The sequence below is a fragment of the Erythrolamprus reginae genome, chromosome 4, assembly GCF_031021105.1.
Source record: "Erythrolamprus reginae isolate rEryReg1 chromosome 4, rEryReg1.hap1, whole genome shotgun sequence".
Lineage (NCBI taxonomy): Eukaryota > Metazoa > Chordata > Lepidosauria > Squamata > Dipsadidae > Erythrolamprus > Erythrolamprus reginae.
This window is the reverse complement of record NC_091953.1, coordinates 10548430-10564851: the sequence shown is the minus strand read 5'-3', so window position 1 is coordinate 10564851 and position 16422 is coordinate 10548430.

The window sequence follows — 16422 nt, the reverse complement described above, 5'->3', positions numbered from 1 at the left end:
TCAAAAATGCTCTGTGCATGCACAGAATTGTTGTGCATGCATCCACATGCTCCCATTCCAAAACTGGTAGAAAAGATAAAAGAAACCCACTACTAACCTGCAGACATGATGACAGAACACTGACATTAATTGCTCTTATGAGACAGGATGTGAGAATCCCAGCGACCGGTTAGGTCCCACAGTGTTCGCCTTCTCTGGGTCCCATCAACTAAACAATGTCGTCTGGCGGGACCTGTTCTGTCTGGGTTTTCCCAGACCTCCACACCCACTGAAAAACAGCCAGACACTCTGGTAAAATCCAAAAGTAATTTATAGCAGGAAAAAATAAGCACACAGGAAAACCTGTCTTCACAGCAGACAGGTTACAATACTTTACAACAGGGTCCTGATGTCCAGTCAATTCCAAAAGCTTCTTGCTGGCACCCCCCCCCAAGGTTTCAAGAGTCCAAGGCACAAACCAGGATTGTAGCCACCAAAGTTCACAAACAGGTCTCACGAATGTCCAAGATAAAACTCCACAAGCCAGGAAGGGTGGGGCCGCCTTTTATCCTTTCCCAAGCACCACACCCAAACCCAGCTGCGACCCCTAATGCTGGAAATATCTGGCCAATTGCGTTCTTCTCTCGTTAGCTCTCCTCTGTCGCATATCTATGAAGTCACTAGCATCTTCCCCCAGGGAATCCAGGCTGCTTGCTGGGGAGAGCTCCCCCTGGTGGAACTCTGGCTGTCCTTCATCTTCAGCCTGGGATTCAGCTTCTTCATCAGTCTGCCCCTCCTGGTCCTCAGCCTCTGAGCCGTACACCGACAGCAAATCAGCCATTCCCGGAGGGGTCCCAGGCTGAACCACAACAGGACCTAGGGAAAGAGCCTTCTCTGTGGCAGCCCCGACCCTCTGGAACCAACTCCCCCCAGGGATCAGGACTGCCCCCACCCTCCTTGCCTTTCATAAACTCCTTAAAACCCACCTCTGCCGTCAGGCATGGGGGAACTGAAACACCCCCCCTTGCCTATGTAGCTGTATGTATGATATGTATGCTTTGTGTGTATGCTTTTTTATATACAGTGGAACCCCGACATAAGAGCTGCTCTACTTAAGAGCAACTCGAGATAAGAGCTGGGAGGGGAGAGATATTTTTGTTCTACTTACAAGCCCAAATTCGAGATACAAGCGCCAAGGAGCTGTCTCCTGAAGCCAAACGCTAACTTCCGCGTTCGGCTTCAGGAGACAGCTGCGAAGCGGCGCGCGTGTTTTAAAAGGTTGCAGCCGGCCTGGGGGGCTCGGGGGGGTGCTTGCAGCTTTCTTTCTTGCTCTTTTACTTTCTCTCTTTTACCTTCCCTTCCTCTATTTCTTCTTTTCTTTCTCCTTCCCACCTTCTTCCCTCCCTCCCTCCCTTCACTCATTCCTCTCTTACTCTCCCCTTTCATAAGTTTCCTTGCTTCCTTCCCACCCTCCGTCCATTCATTCACCCATTCCTCTCTTGATCGCTTAAAGCCGGTCCCTGGTGCAAAAAGGGTTGGGGACCTCTGTCCTACAGGATTGGGTGGCAGAGAAGTTGAACATATGTAAATTTAAAAGTTTAAGAAAGTTTACAAGTTAAGTGAAAGAAACTTCATTATTCATTTATATGTACATGTACATTTCTTCATTAAAAACATGTCTTTCTGCATAATTTAGACTAACTTTGTGAGTTTTTTGAGGGCTGGAACCAATTAAAATTATTTACATTAATTCCTATGGGGAAAAGTCGTTCGAGATAAGAGCTGCTCGACTTAAGAGCCCAGGTCCGGAACGAATTAAACTCGTATCTCGAGGTACCACTGTACTGAGGTTTTTAGGTTTTTTAATGTAAAATTGTTATTTTAAACTTTAATATTAGATTTGTTACTGTATATTGTTTTTATCATTGCTGTGAGCCCCCCCCCGAGTCTGCGGAGAGGGGCGGCATACAAATCTAATAAATAATGATGATGATGATGATGATAGTAATAATAATAATAATAATAATAATAATAATAATAATAATAATAACAACAACAACCTGGCCTGGGCTACAAGAATCTGGAAAATTAAATGATAGCAAAGAGATGAAGAAAATTCTATTTTGCTTTCCTCTAGTATAGGGGTAGGCAAAGTTGGCTCTTCTATGACTTGTGGACTTCAACTCCCAAAATTCTTGAGCCAATCATGCTAGCTCAGGAACTCTGGGAGTTGAAGTCTACATATCATAGAAGAGTCAACTTTGCATACCCCTGCTCTAGTACAGTGGTTCTCAACCTAGGGGTCGGGACCCCTTTGGAGGTTGAATGACAGTTTGACAGGGATCGCCTAAGACCATATGGAAAAGACAAATTTCCCATGGTGTTACAAACGAAAGCTTCTATTCCGGCACCTTGGAACATATTTTTACAATCCGACCAATCAGGTGTTTACAGTGGGGATGGCCCTCTGACCTTCCTGCCAATCAGTTTAAAACTCTGTTGGGAGAATTGGCGCTAGACTTATGGATGGAGGTCACCACAACATGAGGAACTGTATTAAGGGGTTGCAGCATTAGAAAGGTTGAGAACCACCACTCTAGTATATACCCTATTTTTGCAGCTTAGATTTGATAGTGTTTGATGTTTTGTTGTCACTAGTATGTTGGCATCCTGGTTGATTCTAGTAAGAAGAGTATCTACAGCATTGCAAGATAATGAATCATAGAGTAATCAAGTCATCTCGGTTGACACAAGACACATAATAATCATAGTCATAAAAGTTGTGGTGGCAATACTGCGGGTTAATTCTACCAACGGCCAGCAATTCGATCCTGATTGTTGCAGGCAATATGCTGATTTTGTAAACTGCTTAGAGAGGACTGTAAATCATTACAAAGTGGTGTATAAATCTAAGTTCAATTGCTATCAGGCCAATGAAACATCAAGTATATATATATACATGTGACACATACAGATAGAATTGTCGGCTATCAATAAAATTAACTGCCTTGGAAATGGCCCTGGGTTGGGCCGAGAGGCAAAACAGGAGCTGTGATGTTCCTTCAATATACCAGGGTGATTCGACACAAAATGTAACCCTTCCCTGGTACAGAGCTGAAGGGATTGGATACTGTAGCCTAGAGGATAATTCTCTGCCTTACAAGGCAAAGGTTGCAGGTTCAAGTCCCAGTGGGTATGGCTAGCTGATGAGGCCAAAATAAGGCCGAAATAGATCTATCCTAGTCTCCCTTAATTTTCAAATTCAGCTTAAACATGTGACATATATATATATATATATATATATATATATATATATATATATATATATATATATTTATTAAATTTGTATGCTGCCCCTCTCCTTAGACTCGGGGCGGCTCACAACAGTAATAGAAAAACAATGTACAATACAAATCTAATAATTAAAACTAAAAACCCATAATTTAAAAAACATGTACACAACATACCATACATAAACAATATAGGCCTGGGGAAGTTATCTCAGTTCCCCCATGCCTGATGGCAGAGGTGGGTTTTAAGGAGTTTACGAAAGGCAAGGAGGGTGGGGGCAATTCTAATCTCAGTGGGGAGCTGGTTCCAGAGGGACGGGGCCACCAGAGAGAAGCCTCTTCCCCTGGGACTGACCAAACGACATTGTTTAGTCGATGGGACCCGGAGAAGACCAACTCTGTGGGACCTAATCGGTCGCTGGGATTCGTGCGGCAGAAGACGGTCCCGGAGATATTCTGGTCCGATGCCATGAAGGACTTTATAGGTCATAACCAACACTTTGAATTGTGACCGGAAATTGATCGGCAACCAATGCAGACTGCGGAGTGTTGGTGTAACATGGGCATGCCTAGGGAAGCCCATGATTGCTCTCATAGCTGCATTCTGCACGATCTGAAGTTTCTGAACACTTTTCAAAGGTAGCCCCATGTAGAGAGTGTTACAGTAGTCGAATCTTGAGCTAAGGGAAGTTTAATATTGATTAGATTTTATTTCATTATATATTTTATTTATTTATTTATTTCTCATACAAATATAGTATTGTATTGTACTATGTTTAACATAATATAAGTATAAAGTAGAGGTAGAAAAGATAAAAAAAGACATTAGGACAGGAACAGTAGGCACGAAGGTGCACTTATGCACGCCCCTTACAGACCTCTTAGAAAAGGGGAGAGGTCTTTTGTAGATAATGTAAGGTTGAAGATTTTGGGATTGGGGGAAGAAACAACAGAGTCCACAAGAAACAACAAGAAGAGTCCGGTAGTGAATTCCAGGCGTCTTGTTTTGTGTCTTGTACCCCAGAGCAATGTTTCCCAACCTTGGCAACTTGAAGATAGCTGGACTTCAACTCCCAGAAGTCCCCAGCCAGCATTTGCTGTCTGAGGAATTCTGGGAGTTGAAGTCCAAATATCTTCAAGTTGCCAAGGTTGGGAAACGCTGCTCTAGAGGCTGCGTAAACCCAGCTTGTGTAGCTAGCTTGTGTTTCAATATTGGATGAGTGTTCACCATCCAAATTCAGTGTGGAAAGTCAAAAGATGCTTTCATCCACTCTGCAGGCATTGTCTCAGGGGAAACGCCCAAAGTACGCTGCTACCCACTTTAAACAGCCATTTTCCAGCTTGATTTGAGGGGGGTGGCATGTTTAAAGTCGGAGGGCTTAAGGGTGAAAATGGGAATGGCTTATTTCCCAGTGCCACCATTTTACTCTCATCCCGATCGGAGACGGGAAGGAAATGAAACTCCTGCTGTGAAAAATTGCTCCAAATTTCAGCAATGTAATATTGCAATGCTTGAGATGGGGGGGTGGGGGGGTGGGAGTGGAATGCCAAACAGACGACTGGGGGTGCATAGCATACAGTTTGCAGCTACCGAGCTCCGTTGTGTGCCCTAGCAGATTTGCAAAAGACCCCCACAGCTGTCGTTGCCTGAAAGTCATTTCCTATATAAACCTAAATAATACACAACACCAATTAATATTAATGAGAGCTTCAGTCACCCCATGCTGAGAAGTGAAATATATAGCACAGGATCCGCGAGTCCGTGGAGGAAAATACATTGAGGCAAAGCTGAATGTACAGAAGATTACAGAATCTTCTGAGTACAGAAGGGTGGGTGTTTGTCCGCTCTGCAAACAAACGGAGAAAGTAGCGTAAAACTCTGGCGTGGTCAGGGAGCATAAGGTTTAGCTTTGGAAGATGAAGCAGTCTTTTGATCTGACAAGGGATGCAAAATACAGTTTACTCTTACGCTACCTGGCCTCAGAATATATATTTATACCGTTTTCCTTTCTCTGGGCGCTTGGAGAAGGAATAAACGACTGTGCCACACAGTGTTCCCTCTAATTTTTTTGGGGGGTGGGCGGAAAAGTATAGTGTCTGAGCGGCAGTCCCTTCGGGACTGGGCGGCACAGAAATAATAAACAAACAAACAAACAAACAAACAAACAAACAAACAAACAAACAAACCCACCCTGTTTTGCCTCAGAGAATTTCAAAATAAAATACTGTACTGTGTGTCTATAACAGTGAGCTCATAATAGGGCAACTCCATCAATATCAAAATGCCACTTAAATAGTTGAGCTAGTTTCAAACTAGATTTTGATTTTCTTTCTCTCTTCCTTACTCCCATTCTTTTTCTTTCTCTTTTCCTTCCTCTCTTTTTTCTATCCGTTTCTCTCTCTTCCTCTCTTTCTCTCTCTCTCCTTCCCTCTCACTCTTTCCCTCTCGGCTTCTGGGCGGTTTGGAAAACTCTGAGTTGATGATGATTTTTAAGTGAGCGATTGCTCACTGCTCAGCTTAGAGGGAACTATGGCCACAGTAATTGAGGAAAAGGGCACGCTTGCGGCCGCTGTCTGCGTCTTTCATGCCGGCCGCTTCCAAAAATATTTCAAACTTCGCCATGTATGCTGTCCAGGTCATTCTTTCTGGGTCAAAGAATTCAGGTGGCTGGACTACCAATGGAGTAACCATGATAGCACACGGAAGGTCGATTTCCTCGTCGCCAATGTAATAACTCTAAAAGCAAGGTTGAATCAAGCAAGGTTTATTTCGCTAACAGGACAAGGAAGTCAATTCAGTCAAGAAGCAATGGAGTATTGAGAGCTCTATACAATGACAGTTCTCCTATTTATACAATCTAGCCCAGCAACAGGGCAGTTTTACAAAGATACATTTTAAGCACCAAAAGAAGGCAACCAATCAACATGCAATAAGCAAATCTGAACTTTTGACTTTTACCCTGTCTGGGTAGGTCACCCAGGCAAATATCTAACACCTTCCATACACCCCGTGTGAGGTTGCCTCCCAGAGTGTCAGGCTGTATAAAGGCAAAAGGAGGCGCTTCGCCCGGCTGGATCAACTCAGCTTCAGCCAAACCGAGGAGTCACCACAGTGAAACTACAAAGTGAGAGAGAGAGAGAGGAGAGGGGAGCCCTTCAGCATGGGAAGGAAGAGGAAGCAGGTAGCAGCAGCAACAGCAGCCACCTTTGGTCAAAGGAGCGGGCGGTTCCACCCTCTTGCCCACCTGGGTTTCTCTCTCTGGCGCAGTGTATGGGAAGCAGAGTCCCTCTTTTATTTAAAGCTTTAAAGTTTTGGATTTTTTTGATTCCCCACCTTCTTCCTTCAGCAGCGACTGTCCTCCTCCTCCCTCCTCCTCCACCCACCCAAATTCCGAGCTTTTATTTTTTCCCCTAATGGGTTTGCATGCATCATCTCCTTTTACATTGGTTCCTATGGGAAAAATTGCTTCTACTTACAGACTTTTCTACTTAAGAACCTGATCAAAGAACGAATTAAGTTTTTAAGAGAAGATTGAACTGCCACTTGACTGGTGTACTATAGGGTTCCTGCTTGGGCAGGGGGTTGAACTCGATGGCCTTCATGGTCCCTTTCAACTCTAACAATAAATAAATAAATAAATAAGTGAGTGAGTGAGTGAGTGAGTGAGTGAGTGAATGAATGAATGAACAAACAAATAAATAAATAAAAAGTAGAGGTACCACTGTATATACTAATCTCCTATCCATCTATCATATCCATCCATCATCTACGAAATGAAATCTTTAGCACTCTAATGAGTGGTGTGCTGAAAGAAAACATTTATAAGAAAACCTGCAGCAAAATTCACCTTACTTGCATTCCCCGACAATGATTTTTTTAAAGCATTTGCTTGGCGGAATGGGCAATGCACCTTATCTATCTTCGATAAATGTAGAAGCAATTCATTCAATAGACTCTAAAATAACAGTAATCTTAGATGGATTTCTGTGCCTCTTCTCATATTGCTGTTTTCATCTGCTCTTTTATTTCTGTAGCCACCGCGATGCCTTAACACCAAATTGCTTTTTACTAGTAGTCATTGTCAAGCATTTGAGAACATGTTATAGAGATCGGCAAAATGACTCGGCGCATTACACACACATACCCACAGGTCCCCTTCTGACACCTTTCATAATCTCGGACTATTATTTTTCAACCGAACCCCATAGCCATCGTGCTATTCCTTTTCAAGGTCAGCAATATTTGCAGAGTGCAAAGGAGGAGTGTGACACAGCCAGAGAGAGAGATTCAAGGTGGAAGATGAGAAAAAGAAAAGATATCCAGTCCATCCATGTCTCAATGCATCCATTCCTTTTGTTCTTTAAATTTCATCTCCCCTTTTTAAGGAGCTTTAGCCAACTAAGATCTTCTCACTCTTTCCATTCTTTTTCAATCTCATCCCTTCTTTCTTTATATAGTATCCCTTGGGAAAATTTTCCTTATTCTTCTCAAATGACCAATGCACTAAAATAATCAAGTACTTACGACCAGGTTCTTAAGTAGAAAAGTTTGTAAGAAGAAGTAATTTTCCCCATAGGAATCAATTTAAAAGCAAATAATGTGTGCAATTGGGGAAAACACAGGGAGGGTGGAAGCTGAGTTTCCTCTCAGGAGATTCCTAGAGAGGCCCCATGGAGGCTTCTCCCTGCCTTTTCTGGCCCTGTTTCCTCCCAGGTGATTCCTAGAGAGACCCCACAGAGTCTTCTTCCCATCTTTTCCGGCACTGTTTTCTCCCAGGAGATTCCTAGAGAGACCCCACAGAGGCTTCTCCCCGCCTTTTCCGGCCCTATTTCCTCCCAGGAGATTCCTAGAGAGGCCCCACGGAAGCTTCTCCCTGCCTTTCCGGTTACAGTTTCAGAGGCTCAGGATTGTAAGTGGAAAATGGTTCTTGAGAAGAGGCAAAAAAATCTTGAACACCCGGTTCTTATCTAGAAAAGTTCGTAAGTAGAAGCATTTGTATGTGGAGGTCCCACTGTAATAAAGTTACACGAGTTGGAAGGGATTTTCTAATCCAACCTCTTGCCCAAGCAGGAAACCCTATACCCGTGATGGCAAACTCTTTTTGGGTTCGCGGGCCAAAAGGGTGTGCACTCCCCTGTGTTGCCCCCCACACATGCGCACAGGGCTAACTGGAAGTTTGGGAAAATGCATTTCCGGTTTGCTATTGTGCTGTTGTTGTATGCTGAAGCTCCGGTGTGCAAAAACCCCAGCACAATGGGCAAACCAGAAGTTCTGAAAATACATACTGGTTTGCCATTATGCTGTTATTTTGCACACCGGAGCTTCAGCATGACCTGGTCATGGCTTACAAGTGGAACACTCAAAAAGGAGACAGAAGGACTAATACTGGCGGCACAAGAACAGGCCATTAGAACAAATGCTGTCAAAGCCAGAATTGAAAAATCAACAGACGACCCAAAGTGCAGACTCTGTAAAGAAACAGATGAAACAATCGATCACATACTCAGCTGCTGCAAAAAGATTGCACAGACTGAATACAAGCATAGACATAATAATAATAATAATAATAATAATAATAATAATAATAATAATAATAATTTTCTACTGATTTCCGGTGGTGAAATCCAACTTTTTTTTTTACTACCAGTGGATGTGTCTTGGTCGGTGTGGCAGGGAAAGGATAGTGCAAAATTTATTTATTTATTTTATTTATTTATTAGATTTGTATGCCGCCCCTCTCCGAAGACTCGGGGCGGCTAACAACAATGAAAAGACAATGAAAACAAATCTAATATTAAAAAATAATCTAAAACCCCCCAATTTAAAGATCCCGATTCCCTCCTCACTCCGGGGGAAGGATAGTGCAAAATCCCTATTCCCTCCCCATTCCTGGGGAAGGATAGTGCAAAATCCCCATTACCTCCCCACTCCTGGGGAAGGATAATGCAAAATCCCCATTCCCTCCCCACTCCTGGGGAAGGATAGTGCAAAATCCCCATTCCCTCCCATTCCTGGGGAAGGATACTGCAAAATCCCCATTCCTTCCCTACTCCTGGGGAAGGATAGTGCAAAATCCCCATTCCTTCCCCACTCTTGGGGAAGGATAGTGCAAAATCCCCATTCCTTCCCCACTCTTGGGGAAGGATAGTGCAAAATCCCCATTCCCACCCCACTCTTGGGGAAGGATAGTGCAAAATCCCCATTCCCTCCCCACTCTTGGGGAAGGATAGTGCAAAATCCCCATTCCCACCCCACTCTTGGGGAAGGATAGTGCAAAATCCCCATTCCTTCCCCTCTCTTGGGGAAGGATACTGCAAAATCCCCATTCCCTCCCCACTCTTGGGGAAGGATACTGTAAAATCTCCATTCCCACCCCATTTCCGGGGAAGGATACTGCAAAATCTCCATTCCTTCCCCATTTCCGGGGAAGGATACTGCAAAATGTCCATTCCCACCCCATTTCCGGGGAAGGTTACTGCAAAATCCCCATTCCCACCCCACTCTTGGGGAAGGATACTGCAAAATCCCCATCCCCCCCATTCCTGGGGAAGGATAGTGTGAAATCCCCATTCCCTCCCCACTCCTGGGGAAGGATAGTGCAAAATCCCCATCCCCCCCATTCCTGGGGAAGGATAGTGTGAAATCCCCATACCCTCCCCACTCCTGGGGAAGGATAGTGCAAAATCCCCATTCCTTCCCCTCTCTTGGAGAAGGATACTGCAAAATCTCCATTCCCATCCCATTTCCGGGGAACGATACTGCAAAATCTCCATTCCCACCCCATTTCCGGGGAAGGATACTGCAAAATCTCCATTCCTTCCCCATTTCCAGGGAAGGATACTGCAAAATCTCCATTCCCACCCCATTTCCAGGGAAGGATACTGCAAAATCTCCATTCCCACCCCATTTCCGGGGAACGATACTGCAAAATCCCCATTCCCACCTCATTTCCGGGGAAGGATACTGCAAAATCCCCATTCCCACCCCATTTCCGTGGAAGGATAGTGCAAAATCTCCATTCCTTCCCCACTCTTGGGGAAGGATACTGCAAAATCCCCATTCCCACCCCACTCTTGCAGAAGGATAGTGCAAAATCTCCATTCCTTCCCCACTCTTGGGGAAGGATACTGCAAAATCCTCATTCCCTCCCCACTCTTGGGTAAGGATACTGCAAAATCCCCATCCCCCCCCCACTCCTGGGGAAGGATAGTGTGAAATCCCCATTCCCTTCCCACTCCTGGGGAAGGATAGTGCAAAATCCCCATTCCCTCCCCACTCCAGGGGAAGGATACAGCAAAATCCCCATTCCCTCCCCATTTCCGGGGAAGGATACTGCAAAATCCCCATTCCCACCCCATTTCCGGGGAAGGATACCGCAAAATCCCCATTCCCTCCCCATTTCTGGGGAAGGATACTGCAAAATCCCCATTCTGGGGTCAGCCAGAGGTGGTATTTACCAGTTCTCTAAACTACCCAAAATTTCAGTTTCTGGTTCTTCAGGATTTCATACCTGCTGATTTCCCACTCCTGTATGTAATTTATGTTTATTCTGATAGCCCTTCTTATCTAAGGGCTATTAGTTGAAGTTCTAGTATTACATTACAGTGGCATTAGCAGGCCACCAATAGCAATTACAAAGGAACAAGTTGGGAAGAATAACAATAGCAATTAGACTAATATACTGCTTCCTAGTGCCTCACTCTCTAAACAGTTTACATCAGAGGGGTTCAAACTTGGCAACTTTAAGATTTGTGGACTTCAGCTCCCAGAATTCCCCAGCTAGCTATGCTGGCTGGAGAATTCTGGGAGTTGTAGTCCACAAGTCTTAAAGTTGCCAAGTTTGGGGACCCCTGGTTTACATAGTCAGCTTTTTGCCCCCAGCAATCTGGCTTCTAATTTTACTGACCTCAGAATTTATTTTATTTATCATTTATCTATTAATCAGATTTGTATGCCGCCCCTCTCTGCAGACTCGGGGCGTCTCACAGCAATAATAATACAATGTAAACAAATCCAATATTTAAGTTTAAGTTAATTTAAAACCCCAATTTAAAAACCAATCATACATACTAACATACCATGCATAAATTTTATAAGCCTAGGGGGAAGGAAAGTCTCAATTCCCCCATGCCTGACGACAGAGGTGGGTTTTAAGGAGCTTACGAAAGGCAAGGAGGGTAGGGGCAACTCTGATATCTGAATGATGGAAGGCTGAGTCAAACTTGAACTGGTCAGGATCAAACTGCTGGGAGTCGGCAGAATTATCCTGAAATACTGTGTTCTAACCGCTGCCCCACATAACTCAAGATTGAAGGCCATGCCTCAGTTTCCTGCTCATAAACATCCCAAAATTATCTGGCTGTTCACAGTAAAAATAAAATCCAGCATTCCTTTCTATGCTTTTTTTTTTAAAAAAAAATCAAAACACTATACAAATACACTACAATTAAATTGAATGTCTTGGAATATTTTGATACAGATTTTGCATGCATTTTGTCTAATATATATATTTTGTTAACAAATTCATTACATGCATTTAGACAGGTCAATTGGAGCCTCCATTATGGTCATTTATTTACAAATTGCCACCCATTTATAAAACATTTTAATATTTTTAGATCATCCCAGTTTTATGGGTTCTTTTATTATTCTGATTTTTATGCTGTCGATGTCGCTAGTCTTATTGCTGCAATTATTTTTATCTTGCTTATGGTGCTGTTTTTCTATCGCCCTTCTTTCTTTATAATACATATTAATGGATTTGTATATCATTAGGAGGACTGCAGTTATGGAAATAGAATAATTAACCAAAAATATGAATACATGTTTTGAGTTAAACGCTACACTGCAAAATCATTCCAGAAAGGAACTGTTACTCATCCATAAATTAGTTTACAATGCAAAGAATGGAAGCGGTGTTATTAAGAAAATTGTCAAAAATCTTAGTATCTTGATTTATCTTGGTTAAATATGGAAGTGTAATACGGTGATGGGATTCAGCCGGTTCGGGCGAGTCAGTGATTAAATTGCTGACGGGCTCCACCCGTCCCCAAACTTCCCCTTCCAGGAGTCCTCCTAGGCCAGTGAAGGGTTACCAAAATTTTTACTACCACACTGTGGGTGTGGCTTATTTTGTGGGTGTGGCTTGATGGCCATGTGACCAGGTGGGAATGGCTTGACAATCATGTGACTTGACCAAGGATTTCCCAAGAACCTCAAACAATACAATTTCAATACAAAACACTTAATTGACTCAAAACTAGCAGGTCATCGAATTCACCCACATCCTAGAAGAGAGCAGCTATAGAACAGTGAAACGCATAAACATCTCATTTAGAATTTTGAAAGCACATTTTGAGCATGGTCATAAAGGTGCCTTTATGATTAAAATGGCCACTCACACTGTAATCACTTACTCAAAGGTAAAAATCTCAAGTGTTCCTTGCTACTTTCACAGCCTAAGTGAACACCCAAAATGCTCCATTCCACATAACAGTCTTGACCCTCCTTCTTGCAGACTACCAAACAAACTCAAGGTTTCTGGCAAAACATTAGGTTTCAAGCATAATTCATTTTATTTTCTAGAGCAGGGGTCCCCAAACTTGGCAACTTTAAGACTTGTGAATTTCAACTCTCAGAATTATCCATCCAACTATGAAGACCTCTGTTCTAGAAAATACCATAGCCATTCGGAAAGGAGGGGGAGGCAGAAACCCAGATCATATAGAATTAATTCCAGATCTTATCTTCTTATACTTTTCCTAGATACTTTTGTTTGTAGCAGAATCGCCGGGTTTGGGGTTTTTAAACGCTTTCGGGAACAATGCAGAGGCCGCCCAAAAAAGACGCCCTGCATTTCCTTTCAACATCTTTTGGTGCAAATTGGGTGCTCTCGGGTGGAACTCCATTTCCGCTACCCCACTGTGTTCCCCCCTGTCCTGGCAGCAGCCCACCCCTATCCTAGGCCCCAAATGGGGTGTGGTGGAATAGTGCCGCCCTCCTGTGGCCTGTTTTCACTCTCAGGAGACTGTGGGGAGGCAGTTAGGGCCTAGTTTAGCTAGGCCCAAAATGGGGTGTGATGGTGTGGTGCTGCCCTCCCATGGCCTGTTTTCACTCTCAGGAGATTGTGGGGAGGCAGTTAGGGCCTAGTTTAGCTAGGCCCAAAGTGGGGTGTGGTGGAATAGTGCCGCCCTCCTATGGCCTGTTTTCACTCCCAGGAGACTGTGGGGAGGCAGTTAGGGCCTAGTTTAGCTAGGCCCAAAATGGGGTGTGGTGGAATGGTGCCGCCCTCCTGTGGCCTGTTTTCACTCCCAGGAGACTGTGGGGAGGCAGTTAGGGCCTAGTTTAGCTAGGCCCAAAATGGGGCACTTCAGACAGTGTGCCTCCCATGGCCCATTTTTGCTCCCAGGGGAGTGCAGGAGGCAGAGCTATGCCTGTCACACCCCTGGCCATGCCCACCCACCCAGAACCAAATATTAAATTATTTGAATCCCACCACTGATACACCTGAAGTATTTGAGCTAAATGTACTGGCAATGCCTTTCACTGCATTCTTTGAGATGTCAAAGAGCCCAGAATGTGTAAATCAGTCAAAATCTATTCTGCTTTTAGTGTTATAGTACGGCTGGAAATTTTCCATACTATACAGACATTCACGATTTTCTTTAACACAAGTGGTCCTCATATTTATACAGGTTGCTTCCAGCCTAACAGTGCAGAAAACAAAACTGGATACTGAGACCTTGAGAAGAGTAACAGTACTCCTAGGCGCTAAAGCCCATCTGCCATTTTTCACAGGTGTGAAATAAATACACACAATCTTTTCAAAAAATCCTCCTCAAGAAAGAACAATGTGCACCTTAAATGCAGATTATGTGAAAAGTTTTAACGCATATAACGAAGTCTACTTTACGTTTTATCATGTAAATGATAAAATGTAAATGGTGGAAGGTTTTAAGCATAAAACGTATCAGGAAAGACTTAATTAACGCAATCGGTATAGTCTGGATGGCAGAAGGGAAAGGGGGGGACAGGATCAAAACATTTAAATATGTTAAAGGGTTAAATAAGGTTCAGGAGGGAAGTGTTTTTAATAGGAAAGTGAACACAAGAACAAGGGGGCACAATGTGAGGTTAGTTAGGGCCACGTCAGGGTTGTGTTTGACCTTGGAGGGGCATGGCCAGCTTGATATCACTTGCGTTAGGGGCGCGTGTGGTTGCCCGAGGGCTCTGCCAGTGAAAATGGGCTCCTAACAGTGAAGTGCTGCTCATCTTTGGCGCTACTGGTGCACCCTCTGATGTTGTCATGTCCCTGTGTGCACTCTTCGGCGTGAGATTTGCCTTCTGTGCATGTTTATCAAAAAAACACTTGTGTGAGGACGTGCGCGTCACCGAGATTTCAGCTATTTTCGCTGATATTTTTGTTTCCACGCATGCACGGAAGCAAAAAAAATCAGCAAAAATTGCCGAAATCTTATACTAGATTTTGCTTGCTGTGCATGTGCATAACCCAAATCTCATGTGGGAGCATGCGTGCACATGCCAGAGATCTGTAGATGTGTGTGCCTCCCAGAATTTCCTACTGGGATGGAGCACCGAACCATCACTGGCTCCCAAGCTCCATTTTCAGCTATGGCGGCTTCCTGTAATCCACTGCCAGTAAAAATGGAGCTCGGGAGGGCCATGGACAAAAAACATGGGCTAGTTTTTTGCTGTATCCAGGGCGGCCACCTGGGCCTGATCTAAGCACCCTGTGGCCTGAATCTGGCCCCTGGCCCCTGAGTTTGACACCCCTGTTTTAGAGCACTACTTGCATGTACCCGAATGGCAGAACCAGTTTGATCTAATGGTTAAGGCCCCAGGCTAAAAAACAGGAGACTTAAGTGCTGCCTTAGCCATGAAAGTCTGCTGGATGACTTTGGGCTGATCACTCTCTTTCACCCGCTCCACCTCACAGAGTCATTGTTGTAGGGAAAATAGGAGGAGGCAGGTATGTGGGAGTTATTGAGTTACTTCAAAGTAAAGGCAGGGTACTGTTTTGCTCCCAGCTACAAACCACAAGGAATGCAGCACCCACAAATTCTACCCAAACCTTCATTTACTAAATTAAAGACTACTAATGAGCTTTCTTAGTAGTTGGCAAAGACAAATACAGTGTAAAACAGTTTTTATTTATTTATCTATCTATCTATCTATCTATCTATCTATCTATCTATCTATCTATCTATCTATCTATCTATCTATCTATCTATTTAGTAGATTTGTATGCCGCCCCTCTCCGAAGACTCGGGGCGGCTCACAACAGCAATAAAAACAATATAACAGTGGAACAAATCTAATATTAAATAATAATAATAATAATAATAATAATAATAATAATAGTAATAATTTATTAGATTTGCTGAACATCGGCTGTAATATCAACTTCGTTAACCACCAGCATGAGTCCATGAAATAATAAATCAAGTCTGAGCAGTCTTGGAGATATCAGGAAGCTTACAATGGTTGGCAAAATGCCCAGAAGCAATTTGCAGGAATGTTTCCTCCTAGGAGATTCCTAGAGAGGCCCCACAGAGGTTTCTCCTTGCCTTTTCCGGTTATAGGTTTGGAGGTTCGGATTTGTAAGTAGAAAATGATTCTTGAGCAAAGGCAAAAAAATCTTGGAACACCCGGTTCTTATCTAGAAAAGTTTGTAAGGAGAGGCATTCCTAGATAGAGGTACCACTGTGTACCTCAGAAGCATCTTGATACTAGGTCCGCTTATTATGTACATTCCTCAACTTCTCTAAAGAGGAGACTAATTTTTCTACAACGTCTCTTCCCCTTTGAATGCATCATGAAAGAAGATCAAAATATGTTGTCGAGCCTGTATTCTACTTTCATATAAAATCCTTTTGCTTTAAACATCCTTCCATTTGTGAGCTGGACTCGTGACAGAAGCACACATACGTGCAAGGACACACACACACACATTAACAGCGATGCCACATTCAGGGGTATCAACTTCCCATGGAATAGTAGTACATCATTGTACAATTGAAGTTAGATGTTGCAAGCGATAATTAACTATCATCTGTCACAATACGCCGCTTGAAATGTTATAGTTTTGCTAAAATTGGACTGTCACTTCAGCCTTCCCCACAATATGCCAGC